A 16,500-nucleotide genomic window follows, 5' to 3' on the forward strand; every position below is an offset into this window, starting at 1 on the left:
TGAGGCATAGAGAACCACGAGATTCAGTCATGACAACATGGAAAAACACAATATTCTGGTTAAATCTACTAGTTTCTACAAATACTATGACACTGTCAGGACCTCCATAAATGTTTTCAGCACCAAATGGGATATTCAAGATTCACACAAGTACTTGGTACAAACATGATGATTTCAGCTGTAGAATACAGCTCTTGGGACACCAAAAAGAACTGAGATGCATCTGGAAATACAGACAAGCAGTAAAGGGCTATAGAAGTATTAAGTCATGCTCAGTACTTCCAGAAAATTATTAACACCACAAGAAGGCATTCAATAGTATTAGTATTTGTGAAGAGTCACCACAGTGTTGTGAAAATTTCTAAAGTCTTCTCAGATTGACCAGAACAATTGAGACTTGTGTGGGGAATTTCGGACATAATTCTAGATTACAATGAATAGCCAAGCACTTTAGGAAACATTCACAAAGTAAAGTGATGCTCAGGACACCAGCATTACCTGATTCTACTCAGTGCTTGGGAAAGTGTGATGAGCTTAGGTGTCATCCACTGGTGATTTTGGATGACTCCAGGTGGTTTTCACTGAGCCATTCCTGGTCCCATGAGACTTTTCTCTTCCTCAGTCAGTCTTGGTGTCACACAACACTCTTATTGCCCTGAAGGGATTTTTGGGTTCCTCAGTTAACCCTGGTGATATGCAAGCTCTTTGGTGATCCTGGGTGATGAATGGTCATTTTGAATAAGCCCACCTGCTCCTGAGTGTAAAATGGTGGTCCAAAGCATGTATATAATGGCCTCTGGTTTCCAGAGATAACAGTGATTATCCTAAATGATGCTTTATACTACTGAGCAGCCCCTCGTGATTTTGGTGTATCTTCAAGTACACTGGTCCTTTGAGAAACTCCAGTTGTTCCTAGACACACATTAAAATTTCTGTTTGTCCTGGAGTTTCTTTGAGATGTATATTGCCAGTTGAGTGTTCTGTGATCCTCACGGTGCTGCAGAACCTTGGGACTTTTTAGGTTTCTGAGTTTCTCCTGATGCTTTCTAAGGACAGCAGGTGACTGTTACCATATTTTTATTTTATTCTTTGTGCATTGGTAGTCCCAAAGACCTCCTGGTTACCAAAATGTCTGCTGGTTATCCTGATATCTCCCAGTTGATTGTGAGCATTTTCTCATTTTATTTGAGCCCTTGTTTGACTAATCACATCTTGATTGTTTTTAGTCATTGTTGGTGCTTTGCAATATCCTGGGGGCCCTGAGACTACTTGGGCTTTTGCTTTTTCTGGGTGCCCTTGTGTATTCTAGGTTAAACTCGTATTGCTGAGTGACCCATGGTGTGCCTGTTAACACGTTGGTGATCCTGCAAAATCTCTTTTTCCAATGGGCCTTCTGGTGATTGTGAGTGTAAATGGTATTTGTGGGCACCCACAGGTATTTTTTTGTCAGCTCCATCATGGGCATGAACACCCCACTGAGATCATTATAAGCCCTGGTTATCTTCAGCAAGTCCTGGTTTTCCTGACAACACTTGGTTACCCTGTGCCCCCTCCTGTGAATTTGTGTCCATTTCCTCATAGTGCCTTGTTGGTCCTCACAAGTTTTTGCTTTTCCTCAGTTTCTCTGGTAAAACAGAGTTCTTCCTGTGTTCCTGAGTTCACCCTAGTACTACTTTAGGCGTGCAGGTTGTTGTAACCATGAGTCATACTTAGAGTACTCCTGTGTATCTGACAAACAAATTGTTCTTGTGGGACCTACAAATCCTCCTGAAACCATAGAGACTTGAGTACAATCCTTGTGTTCCTTGTTGTCTTCTACAAGTCTTGAGTACAACTTTCATGGTGTCACAAAGTAACTCATTGGCCTGAGAGACCTGTAGTGGTGGACCTCTGCTTAATTGTATTGAATATCGGCTGGTGGTGTTGGTGTTGTTCATCCACTCAGGTTCTGGAGCACCATAGTGGTTTGCATGGTGGTAGTGGAGTCTGAGTACCCACATTAATGCTGCAAACTATATGTGGTGTTGAAACTTTATGGTAATTTCTGGTGCCCCTTTTACAATAGAACAGCCACGGGTGGTCTTCCCTGAGCCTGAGTTGTTTTGCAAACATCCAGCTCATCTTGCTTTCTGACTACTTATCCTCAGTGAATAATTTTTTTTTTATTTTAAATGTCCTTTAGTGTTTCTGGAATAACCCTCTATGTCACATTAGCATTTTGGTTGTCTGAAGATTCCACTGCTGGTCTTGAGTGCACTCTGGTTCACCTCAGCACACAATAGTAGTTTATGAGTATGTCTTGAAATCCCTGGATCACCTATGTTTCTAAAGTGCCCCCTAGTTTTCCTGGGAATCTCTGCTAGTTTAGGGGCCCCTAGTCATGCCTACCACCTTCTTGTGGACATGTGCACTTTGCTTATTTTGAAAGCCTTTTTGTTGTCCTTAGCATCCACTGGTTTCTTTGTGTGTATGCAGGATGTGTTTGGGAATTTTTGGTGTATTTACATAACTCCCTGATGATCTGAGTGTTTGGAGGTTCTTAGGGTTGCCCTTAGATGGAAATGAGGAAAGGAAAATATTCTAGGTTCCCTTGTTGGTGTGATGGGCACTCTGTTATTTCCATGTGTCCTGAGTGGTCCTGATAAAGCCCTTTTTCCTGAGAAACATCCAGTTGTCCTGAGTGTACCACAGTTGTCCTAGTCGGACCCTTCATTTTCTGTGTGAAACCTATAAATGCAAGGTTGCCAAAAATGACACTAATTAGCATAGTCATGTGATACTGGCATGTTCGTTTTGTGGGGTACATAGTGACACTGAGTGTGTCATGATACTTTTGAGATTTTCCAGGTGTTTTGATATTGTGCTGAAGGATACGAAGGTGTTGACTGTCCTGAATGTCCAGTAGAAGATGTCTATGTCTACTTCTTTTGAGTGCTCTTAAATTTTCTTGAATACACCTCTGTTGGAACTGATATCTCCCATGAATTACCAAGAGTTTTGTGGGAGTCCTGAGTATCTCTTGCTGACCCTGTGTGACCTGTTTATACTCACTGCTTTGTAATGACCGCAAATAATCTTTGGGAGTTATCAATAACATCTAACAGTCCTGTAGGCCCTGAGTTTATTTTGATAGGGTCATAATGCCTTGATCACCTGTAACTGAATTCTACAATAATTTGGTGTTCCTGTCTGATCCTTGTTTGTCTGACTGACCCATGAATGTACCTGAAACCCCATAGTAAACTTGTGAGCTCTCAGCTGAAGACATCTCTTACGAATAACGCAGACTTCCACGTTTGCAACTGCAATTGATTTTATTAATTTTAGACAAATATCACATGATGGGTTTTCTGATGTGTGGTTTCATTTTTCTTGTCATACGGTTAAGCATTTGTTATGGTAATCATTGAGTTTTGAATGACATATGAAGTTGACTGCTGCAGAAGTGAGCAGTGTTCAGTGAAATTCTCAATGACTTGGTATTTATGGCCAGTCAACAAGAGAGGATATTACTATTGATCTTTATAGGATTGTTATTCTGTGTGTATTTCTTTCTATTTGTTTATGTTATTTTTATATTTTTCTGAGTGTTTTCCAGTTTGTTGTCAGGCAAACAGGTAATACTATGTACTAAAGGCCTACTATACCCTTGTCATAACTGGATTTCACTTTAGGCAATTAGGAGACAGAAGAAAAATATACTGATTCAAACTAATGTTTTCCTTCACAGATTTTATAAATAGTGAGGGCATTTTGGACACCCATACTTTTGTTTATCTAGAAATTGTGGGCTTCCATGTTGGCTCATATTTACAATTGGATTGATTCAGCCCTGGATATGAGATAAATTAAAAGATACAAAATGTATCGGGTTCCTCATAAAAGTTACAAGTACATTTGCCAGTTCCTCAGTCAGACCATGTCTTGAGGAGTGTGTTTATTCCTTGAGTTTCAGTATCAGAAGCCTCATGTTACAATGGGGACATGCTATATGATTTTCTATGTCAATGTTCCTCTTCTATGACAAAGAGGACTAAGTTTTTTTTTTACTCTTCACTCTAGGACAGTTTTCCTATTAGATTTTGTGAAAATTTATCTTACAAAGGTGACAATATCTTCTTTTATTTTTTCTTACATAAAGACTAAACATGACTCTAGTCACTAATACTCTAATCCTTTTCTGTACCTTGCCAACTTTGTCTTGTAAACCGACAACTTCATAGGGAAAAATCAAAGAGTGAATCTGCATCAGCAATGTAAAATTAGAAAACCCAGGTTATTTTTAATATTTCAATCAGATTTTCTCCATTATGAAAGAACAATCAAAAAAATTGCAGCATGATGTGTCCCTCTTGAAATCTCCACTGAAATTTCAAAACAAATTAAACAACCATGACTCTGGAAAGGAATATCTGTGCAACAGACAGGCAAAACTAAGAGAAACACAATTGAAATCATCAAATTGTGGGCATGTAGGTTGAACAGGTGGGGAGGGAATTGGGACGTGCGGGACAGGAGCCACACAGGCCCTGGAGCAAACCAAGCTCAGAAGTCCAAGCTCCTTGCATTCCAGGGCTACCACAGTCACAGGAGAGGGCAGGTTTGGACTGCTCTGCTTATGGCCCACAGTAACCCATGATAAATCAGCATATAATATGGCTGTATCCAATGCTCATGGCAGAGGCATCAGAGAAAAGACTGAGGGAAGACTGGTGAAAACTGTGGTGTAAGTCCTCACTGTCAAACACAAGACAGAATGCTTAGGCGCGGAGCCTAAAAACACTGCCAACACTCCCAAAGTTCGTCTCACAGCCAGACTCCAAATGGTAGAAGTGGAAATACCACAGTGTTCCAGATCAAAAGAACACAATATTTGCAGTTCTTACAGAGATGCAGCCCATGGCCACAGACTTGCAGTCCAATTAGTTCCAGTGAACAGGAAGGAGGCTTGGGTGCAGGACTGGCTTAGCTTTTTGTCTGCACCATTGCTCTGTGCCACCTCTCACAACTCACTCAATCCCAGACCCCACCTACTAGGATGGTAACCTGAAGGAGTAAACAGCTGCTGAAATACACAGTCTCTGAAACTGGAGCAGGAAGACCTTGTAAAAACAGAAGTTCTCCACATACCCCCATGGAGACGGTGCCCTGTGACACTGTCAACCTGTCCACAGAGGAGAAGATTGCCTACAAAGGAATTCTCCCATGGTGTGAGAAGCTAGACCAGTGCAGGGACAATATCAGACTACAGCATGAGAGAGAATAAAGGGCTGCAGTCCAAGAGAAAGCAAAACGTTTTGCCAAAACCTGCTGGAAAACAAAAGAAAGACTTCTCCTATCAACATGTTGCAGAACCAACTGCTGTAGAAGCCTAGGAAGAGAAATAATACTTTATTAATTGCCATGAATAACCATGGTAACAAGACAGCTCAGAAAGAAAATGAAAGTTTTTAGAAAATGAACTAAAAAATATTGAAATACGTGACTTAAATGACAGAGAATACAAGATAACAATTCTGAAAAACATTCAGGAGATGCAAGAAAACACAGATAAACAGTTTAAGGAACTCGGAATCAATTGAAGAAAAAGATACACATTATGTGAAAGAGATTGAAATTTTGAAAAAAAAAAAAAACCCACAATATTTCTGGAGATTAAGAACACAGTAAGTGGAACATATCAAAATGGTGGCATGAAGTGAGCCTCTATAAAGCTCCCCTGGAATTTACAAGAATCGAACAACAAAACGCCACAAAGTACTCCCTGCACAGCAGACAGGCAAGACAGAGAGGCCCACTACCAAAATCACCTACAGGTGGACGAATCGCGCGAGAAGGGGAGGAGGAAAGGGAGAAGTGCTGAGACAGAGGCGTGCGGGTTCAGGACACAGACCAAGCTCACTGCTTCCCGGAACTACCCCAGCTGCATGAGAGGGAAGAACTCGGACCACTAGGGCTCCACTTGTGGCCCACAGGGCTGAGGGGGCAGCATATAACACGGCTGAACCCAATGCTCACCGCAGAGACCTCGGAGAAAAGACTGAGGGAAGAAGGCTGAAAACGATGGTTTAAGCCTTCACTGCCCAGCAGAGAACGGAAGCCTTAGGCACTGAGACTAGTCTCCTCTCCCTACCCTCCCAGATCTCACCCCACCCCTACCTGCCCCGTGCTAGAATCAGAACAGAAGCAGTATCAGATCAAAATAATAGAATATTTGATGTTCTGAGGACTGTGGAGTGCAGACAGATCTTCGCAGCCCAACTAGTTCCGGCAAAGGGGAGAGAGCTGTGGAAGCAGGACCAGCTGTGGTGGTGGTCGCCAACATTGCCCTGGACCACCTCTCACAACTCACCCTGCCCCTGACTCCACATATCTTGGCGATCCCTGCAGGAGTGAACAGAACTGCTGAAACATACAGGCTCTGATTCTGGAGCTGGAAGAGCTTTGGAACACCAAAAGCTCTCCGCATACCCACCGGGACACTGCGCCCTGTGACCTAGACAAACTATTAACAGAGGAGAAAACCATCTCCCAGGGAATCCCCCCCCCATTGTGTGAGAAACTGGAATAGTGCAGAGAAAAAATAACACTACCATGTGGAGAGGGAAAATAGTATGCAGTTGAAGAAACAATAAAATAACCAATGCAAAAAGATAGCTCAGAAAGAAAGTGAAAAGTCACCAGAAAATGCACTTAAACGTACAGAAATATGTGACTTAAATGGCACAGAATTCAAGATTGCAGTTCTAAACAAACTCAACGAGATACAAGAAAACACAGAAAGACAGTTAAATGAACTCAGAAAAACAATCATAGAACAGCATGAGCATTTTACAAAAGAGATTGAAATTTTAAAAAAGAACCAAATAGAATTTCTGGAGATTAAGAACTCAATAGAAGAAATTAACAACGAAATAACCAGGTGAGGTTTAAGAGTTGACCAGATGAAGGAAAGAATCAGTGACATCAAAGATAGAAATCTGGGAATTACACAGATGGAAGAAGAAAGAGACTTGAGACTTAAAAGAAATAAAAGAATTCTACAAGAACTCTCAGATTCCATAAAAAAGAGCAATATAAGAATAATGGGCATACCAGAAGGAGAAGAAAGAGAGAGGAAACAGATAATATATTCAAACAAATTGTCGATGAGAACTTCCCAAACTTGTGGACAGAAATGGACCCTCGAACCCAAGAAGAAAATAGAACCTAATTACCACAATCCCAACAGGTCTTCTCCAAGGTACATTGTATTAAAGCTGTCTGAAATCAACAACAAAGAAAGAATCCTCAAAAGAGCCAGGGAAAAGAAGACAGTGACTTACAAAGGAAAGCCCTTTAGATAATCATCAGATTTTTTAGCAGAAATGTACAAGCCAGGAGGGAGTGGAACCAAATATTCAAACTATTGAAAGAGAGAAATTATGAGCCAAGCATAATATATCCAGCAAAGATATCCTTTAGATATGAAGGAGGAATAAATACCTTTCCAGACATACAGAAGCTGAGAGAATTCTCTAATACACGACCTGCACTACAACAAATACTAAAGGAGGCTATTCGACCACCATCAACAGGGACAATTTGTGGCAACCAAACATAAAAACAGGGAGAGTAAAGGCCTGAAACGGAATATTGGAATGGACAAAGTAAGCGTGCTGAAGAAAATAGTATACTCTAAATATCAAACTGTCTTTTACATAAACTTATGGGTAACCACTCAAAAAAAAAAAAAAAAAATCCAGAACTGAAATATATACTGTCATAAAAGAAGAAACAGAGGGAATCATCATAGAATACCACCACACAGAAATAATAGAAAAAAAAAAAAAAAGGCAAAGAAACAATGGAGACACAGCTTTACCAGAAAACTAAAGATAGAATGACAGGAAATTCTAACATATCAATAATCTCCCTAAATGTATTGGACTGAACTCACCAATAAAAAGGCACAGAGTAGCAGATTGGATCACAAAACTGAAACCAACCATATGCTTTTTCGAAGAGACACATCTCAGTTACAAGGACAAGAATAGACTCAAAGTTAAAGAGTGGAAATTGACATTCCAAGCAAATGGTACCGAGAAAATAAGGTGTAGCCACAATGATATCAGATGAAACAGACTTCAAGGTGAAAAATATAACAAGAGACAAAGAGGGACATTTCATAATGGTGAAGGGGACTATACAACAAGAAGACACAACAGTCATCAATATTTGTGTCCCCAATCAGGGAGCAGAGAAACATGCCAAGCAACTACTAATAGAACTAAAGGGAGAAATTGACCAAAACACAATTATACTAGGGGACTTAAATACATCATTGACAGCTATGGATAAATCACCCAAACAGAAAATAAATAACGAAATAGCAGCCCTAAATGACACCTTAGATGAAATGGACATAATTGACATTTATACAGCACTTCATCCTAATATATAAGACTATACTTTATTTTCTAGTGTACATGGAACATTCTCATGGATAGACCAAATTGGGACATAAAATCAGCCTCTGTAAATTTAAGAATATTGAAATCATACCAAGCATATTCCCTGATCACAAGGCTTTGAAATTGGATATCAACTGCAAAAAGAAAGCAGGAAAAAACACAAATACATGGAGAATAAACAACATACTTTTTTTTTTTTTTTTTTTTTTTTTATTAATTAGTTTCAGGTGCACAAGACAAAGCAAAACTTAGACATTTATCATTTTTAAGGAACGGCTGTGTCAAAGAAGAAATTAGAGGACAGATAAAAAATACATAGAAACAAATGACAATGAAAATGCATCCTAAAAAAGTTTTGGGGATGCAGCAAAAGCAGTTTTAAGAAGGAAATTTATATCATTACAGGCCTATCTCAAGAAACAAGAAAAATCCCAAACAAATAACTTCATGTACACCTTAAAAACAAGAAAAAGAAGAACTAGTGAAATCAACGGTCTGCCGAAGAAAGGAAATAACAAAAATCAGAGCAGAACTAAATGAAATAGAGAACAAAATAACAATAGAAAACAATTAATGTAACAAAGTGCTGGTTATTTGAAAAGGTTAACAAAATTGACAAACCCTTGTAAAGACTCACTAAGATAAAAAGAGAGAAGACACTAATTAACAAAATCAGAAACGAAAAAGAGGAAGATATCATGGACACCACAGAAATACAAAGGATCATCCAAGAATAATATGAAAGACTATATTCCACCAAATTTAATAACCTAGAAGAAATGGACAAGTTCTATGAAACATATAGCCTTCCAAGGCTGACCCATGAAGAACTGGAAAATTTAACAGGCCAATCACCAGTAACGAAATTGAATCAGTCATCCAAAACCTTCCCAAAAACAAAAGTCCGGGACCAGATGCCTTCACTAGTGAATTCTACCAAACCTTCAAAGAAGATTCTATACCAATCCTCCTCAAACTCTTCCAAAATATTGAAGAAGAGACAATACTCCCTAACTCATTTTATGAGGCCAACATTACCCTGATACCAAAACCTGGTAAGGACAGCACAAAAAAACAAAATTACAGACCAATATATCTAATGAATATTGATGCAAAAATCTTAAATAAAATTCTAGCAAGTCGAATACAACAATGCATTAAAAAGATTATCCTTCACAACCAAGTAGGGTTCATCACCGGGGCACAAGGATGATTCAACATCTGCAAAAGGATGGTTCGACATCTGCAAATCAATCAATGTGATACATCACATAAACAAAATAAAGGACAAATATCATATGATTATATCAATTGATGCAGAAGAAACATTTGACAAGATACAACATCCATTTATGATCAAAACACTTAATAAAATAGGTATACAAGGAAAATACCTTAACCTAATAAAGGCCATATATTACAAACCCTCTGCTAATCTCATAATTAATGGTGAAAAAGTGAAACCATTTGCTCTATGTTCAGGAACACAAAAGGGCTGTCCCCTATCACCTCTTCTTTCCTACATTGTGTTTGAAGTCTGCCAGAGCAATCAGGCAAGAGAAAGAAATAAAAGGCATCCAAATTGGGAATGTAGAAGTTAAATTAACACTCTTCGCTGATGATATGATGCTATATATAGAAAACCCTAAAGACTCCACCAAAAAGCTATTAGAATCAATCAATGAATAGAGTAAAGTTGCTGGCTACAAAATCAACGAACAAAATTCCATTGCTTTCCTATATACTAACAATGAAATCTCAGAAAAAGAAATACAAAAAAAAAAAAAAAAAATTCATTTTGCAATTGCAGCAAAAAGAATAAAATACCTAGGAATGAACATAACCAAGGGTCTGAAAAACCTATATGCTGAAAACTATAAGACATTTTTGAAAGAAACTGAAGAAGACACAAAGAAATGGAAAGACATTCCGTGCTCATGGATTGGAAGAATCAACATAGTTAAAATGGCCATATTACCCAAAGCAACATACAGATTTAGTACAGTCCCCCATCAAAATCCCAATGTCATTTTTTAAAGAAATGGAGCAAAAAATCATCAGATTTGTTTGCAACCACAAAAGACCCCGAATAGCCAAACAATCTTAAGAAAAAAGAACAATAATGGAGGTATCACACTTCCTGACTTTGTCTTGTCCTACAGGGCTACAATCATCAAAACAGCATGGTATTGGCAGGAAAACAGACACATAGACCAATGGAATAGAATTGAGAACCCAGAAAAAAACCCACATAAATATAGACAAATAATTTTTGACAACAAATCTAAAAACATACAATGGAGGAAAGACAGCCTCTTCAATAACTGATGCTGGTAGAATTGGATAACCACATGCAAAAGAATCAAATTGGACTGCTATTTGTCACCATGTACCAAAATTAATTCAAAATGTATCAAAGACCTAAGCATAAGACCTGACACAATAAACAGCATAGAAGAAAGCATAGGTATTAAACTTACGGACCTTGATCATTTTATGAATTTGACTCCAAAGGCAATGAAATAAAAGCTAAGATATGAATGGGACCATATGAAACTTAAAAGCTTCTGCACAGCAAAAGAAACCATCGACAAAATAAAGAGGCAACCAACTGATTGGGAGAAGATTTTTGCAAACAGTGCCTCCTATAAGGGGCTAATATAAAAAATATAACAGGAAGTCACACAACTCAACAACAAGAAAACAAACAACCCAATTGAAAAATGGGCAGAGCACTTGGAGAGACGTTTCTCCAAAGAGGACATACAAATGGCAAATAGACATATCAAAAAATGCTCAACATCTCTAATCATCAGAGAAATACAAATATTATCACCTCACCCCAGTTAGAATGGCTATCATAAACAAGAAAAATAGTAACAAGTGTTGGAGAGGCTGTGGAGAAAAAGGAACCCTCATACACTGTTGGTTGGAATGCAGACTGGTGCAGCTGTTATGGAAGGCAGTGTGGAGGTTCGTCAAAAAAGTACGAATAGAATTACCATATGACCCAGCAATCCCTCTCCTAGGTATCTACCCAAAAAATCTGAAAACATTTATCCATAAAGACACGTGTGCTCTAATGTTCATTGCAGTTTGTTTACGGTGGCCAAGACATGGAAACAATCAAAATGTCCTTCGATAAATGAATGGATAAAGAAGTTGTGGTATATATACACAATGAAATACTCTTTGGCCGTAAGAAAAGACTATTTAGGAACATTTGTGACAACATGGATGGATCTTGAGAGTGTAATGCTGAGCGAAATAAGTCAGACAAAAAAGCAGAGAACCATGTGATTTCACTGATATGTGGTATATAAACCCAAAACAGCAAAAGTACAAGACAAACAAATGAGAAACAGAAACTCATAGATAATAGTTTACTGAATACCAGAGTGTACGGGGTGTGGGGTGTGGGAGATGTGGGTAAGGGGGATCAAATATATGTTGATGGAAGCAGAGCTGACTCTGGGTGGTGAACACACAATGGGATTTATAGATGATGTAATACAGAATTGTACAGCTGAAATCTATGTAATTTTAATAAAATTTTCACCCCAATAAATTAAAAAAAGAAAAAAAAGAAATAAATATTCCAAGGAATCAAGTTTCAACACCCCCCCCCCCCAAACAAAAAAGTGGAAACCTCTTTCAGGGTATCTTATCAGTGTTAAACAAACAGACAAGGTTAATACAGTATATATCATTGATTATACAAAGTATAATCAATATATTTTAATACTTTTTCCAGTATTACTCAAATAAAAAAGAATATATAATGTGCAAATTGTCATTCCGTGGTGGTGTCAAAAGGACCCTGCTAATCCTAAGCCATTTTTGGTCATGTAATTGTGCCCTGGTGCCCTTGAACACCTCCTGTAATTCCTCAGTGCCTGCTGGTATCCCTGAGCTGACCCTGGTTTCTTGAGTGCACCCGGGTGTTCCTGGAGCTTTTGAGTACGCTTTGTATTTATGAGTGACTTTGAATGATCCTAATAGCACCTTTCTGATCAGAAATGTTACGTGGTGGTATGAGTCTTCTCTGTGGCGTTGATCAAATCCTGGTTGTGTTGATCATTCCCTTGGAATTTTCATCCAGTTCAGTTTTGGTGTGTGACCTCAGAATTACTGAGAGTCTTAGCATTCTTTGAGTCACCTGCATTTCCTAAGTCCCCCATACTGGTCCTGAGGGACATCAGGTATCATGACCTACTCCTGATGGTCTTGATATCAGCATGGTAATTCTTATTGCTGCCTACATCTCTGGAGAGAATGTATGATTGTCGTCATCACCTCCTGTTTGCCTATGCCCTCCGTGGGTATCTAAAGTGTCCTCCAATTACCTGGCCAACCTAAGAGTATCCTGAATCGCAAAATTACTCCTGTGCACACTGATAAACATGAGTATACCATTTAAAGGGAGACATAAATTGTTAGCTGCATTCAATTCACTAAAGTTCAACTTTCAAAAAGTTATCAGTTGTTTTGTAATGATCATAGACTCTAAATAAAAACTGGGTCATGAGCCATAAAATAAGTGAATCTTAATGATTATGTTAGCAATTATGAGACTAGTTCTTAATATGTAATAGCACATTTTCATATCTAATTGTTAGACTAGGGATAATAAAGATTTTTGACCCAACACTGGGGTAAGGTTGCAAAATAAATCTTCAAGTTCATTTACATTATTTCAGTGTTAGAGAGAAAATTTTAAGACAATTTCCCAACTTATGGGAATATGGCTCTCATTAATTAGCCACGGTGTGTCTGAAGGTAAAATACCTAATGCCAAAGTGAAGTTATAAAAAAACAGATGTTCACTGTACCTTAAAGAATAGGCCAGTACCTCTGCTGCTCTACTGTATGCCTGAAGTTCCTGTTATCTTCTTGTGTGTCCTAAGAGATAACTCTTGATGCTGAGCATAGCCGGTGATTCTCAGAGTGCAATTGCAGTTCTGAGCAAATACTGCTTGTTTTGAATGATACCAAACAAGTTCAAAGATACCACTACTCACTGTTGGCACTTACTTGTAATCCTGTTTTGGGTTCTGGTGTTCCTGATGAAAACCTTTTGGAACTGAGTACCTGATGCAAATCCTGTGTATTCCTCATTTGCTCTGAGGGTCAGCAGGTTGTCCTGGGTAGCAGACATGGTATTTATTTTCCCCCATGCTCAATGTATACTCCTAATATTTGTAGAATCCCTCCAGTCTTTTGTGAACCTCCCAGTAGTACTGAGAGCACTGTGATGTCCTGAATGACTCTGGTCATGATGAGTGTTCCCTGTTTGTTTGAGGGTAACTTGGTACTTTTTACAGATGGTTGGTAAGCTTTTCACACAACGGCGTTTTTGAAGGTGTTCCCACACATTCCTGGTTGCTGCTGAGTAACCCCAGATTCTCCAGGGAAAACCTTGTTTTGTGGTTCTGAGTATCTCATGATTGCCATGAAACTCCCCTGGCGATCCACAGAGTTCCTTGGTGGTCTTGGGCATTCCTGCTTTGTTGTGAGTGGTCCCTGAGGTCCTGGTAGTGCTCTCTTTCTCCTCAACAATTTCTGGGGTTTTCAGTGTCACTGAACACTTTAATGTATTGGGATAGTTACATGGGTTTCCTGAAAATACCCCTGTGATCTTAGGGTAGTGGTTGTTCCTAATGTTAAAACAATAATGATAGAGCACTGGATCACTGCCTGTGGTTCCTAATGCCCATTGATTGGGCTCATAGTTTTCTTTCTTGCAATGTTGGTGTTGATGATGTTGTTGTTTCTTTTTCCAAGAATCCACTGATGACCCTCAGTGATATTTTGAAGGGTTGCCCCCCTGGTGAATTTCAGGATTCACTGATACATCTGATAGCTATCAGATAGTTTTACGCACTCCAAGTGTGTGCGAAAGTGTTCTGCATAACACAGAGTCCTACCTGGTGTCCATGCTCTCTAGGATAGTGTTCATCATCCTGTTGCAGCACTAATTGATCAGAGCACCACCTGGATATTGTGAAAGCTCTCAGGTGGTCTTGTACCCTTTATGCTTTTTTCTATTAAAGGATAGGTGATTTCGAATGCACTCGTGTCATGCTGAGTATTCCTAATATTCTTAAGCATAACCTCATGTTCTGCGTTCAATCCTGGTTGATTCCGGCACAACTGTCATGGCAGACCTACACTGTCTCTTGATGGGTTTCAGTATGTGTACTATCCTGAGAAAGCCTTGCTTGCCCTAATAATAGCATGCTTGTCCTGAGAGACCAGAAGTTGACCTCAGCACCTCAGTGCAGTGTTGGCATGTCATGTAATTGTGATTAAGGCTTGGTGTGTCTCAGGGTCTTCTGATGGTCATATAGTTCACCCTGTATTCTGAATACACCTCTGGATGTAATCACTGAACCATCAGAAACTGGAATGTCATCAAGTAGTCTTCAATGAATCCTGATGGACCTGATATTTCTCTGAAGTCCTCAATGACTGAAAGTGATCGTGGATGTCCACAGCTTTTCAGCAATGTCCACAGGCTGTCCTGGGAGCCTAGTGAATGCCACGAGTGCCTTCTGTTTTCCCTGATAGCCCTCTGGTCAACTGGAGTACTTTTTTTGGATATTTTGCCACTGTTTCTTTTGAGTAACTCCACGTGTTCCTGATCATTATCACTATGAGTCCTCCTCAGGATCTGTCCCCCTGAGGATCATAATCCTGATGATCCTCACTATAGACCCCTGTGCGTCCTGAGAATGTGTTTATTCTCGGTCCACTTTTGGTCTTCCTGATAAGGTATTTGGAGTTTAAGTGTTCCGTGGTATTTTTTTTTTTAGCACTGTCCTGATAGTTTTAGCACTATCCAGGACAGTTTAGCACTGTACTGATAGCACAAGTCCTGACTTGTCCTGATAGTTCTCTGAAGAATGTGAAAGATCTGGTACTTCTGAGTACCTGCCTGTTGCATATGAATGCACAATGTGTCCAATGGGCAAACAATGCTGTTTACTGATTGCTCTTTCCCAGAGATGATGCTTCCTACTTGTGCTGGAGTTCCCCTGGTCAATCTGCATTTCTTCTGCACTTCCAAGCTGTGCAATGTTGGTTTTGAGCACCCAATTATCCCCTGTGTACCTCAGCCATTGGTACTCATTTCTGGTGCATCATTAGTATTGCCTAGTAGTTCTTGGTTCCCCTTCTGGTCCCAATAGTCTGTGGAGGAAAAAAGATCTCAGCGGCCCTTGCACATGTTCACATAAATGTCCACGTCCTGGAATTTTTCATGGCCTTTTGGTATTTCTGATACCTGTCTTGTGTTCCTCTGCATGATCTCATCATCCTGACATTTCCCTAGCTGTTTGAGAGCATGCTATTTGGCCTGAAGACTTTCTGATTGTTTTCAGTGTCATGCAGCCATGAAAGCATGCTGCCTCTTTTCAGATTATCTTGCTTTTCATGAGGGTCTCTGCTATTATTACCATGTCTGATGGTCCTGGAAACTTCTGAGTAAACTTGTTGTTCACTGCGTGTTCCAAGTATCACAGTTTTTCCTAATTATTTCTGGTGTTGATGACAAGGCCCTGAAAATCCTTAGTACTTGTTCATGTTCATGAAAACTGCCTAGTAGTCCATGGTGCAGTGGGTATTCCATATTGTCCCATCGTGTTCCCGTTTGTTCTAGGTGTACCTGATAGTGTCTCTTGTTTATGGATGTCTTTCAATTGTCTTGAGGGCTGCCAGGTTTGGGGGAGTGTCTGCAAATTCCTCAGCAACTTTTACTTGTGCTGAGTTTCCCTGTTCTACCTTTAGATTTGTCCTGTGCACCCCTTAGTGCTGATGGCACCCTCTGTGTGCTTGATGGACTCTGGTTGTCCTAATAGTTTCCTGGTGATCCTCAGTGCTTCTGTAATCCTCCTACAACCCTGGACCTCTTGCATATTTCCACATGATCATGAACTTCCTCTGAAGATCTGTATATGTCTATAACAGTCCTGACAGTACAATTGTTGTCATGGTGTCTCCTGGGTAGGCATCAGCTGTTCTCTATGGTCCTGAAAGTCAACAGGAA

The sequence above is a fragment of the Rhinolophus sinicus genome, unplaced genomic scaffold (genome assembly GCF_057876585.1).
Source record: "Rhinolophus sinicus isolate RSI-liver-muscle unplaced genomic scaffold, RSI-T2T HiC_scaffold_22, whole genome shotgun sequence".
In the NCBI taxonomy this organism is placed as follows: Eukaryota; Metazoa; Chordata; class Mammalia; order Chiroptera; family Rhinolophidae; genus Rhinolophus; species Rhinolophus sinicus.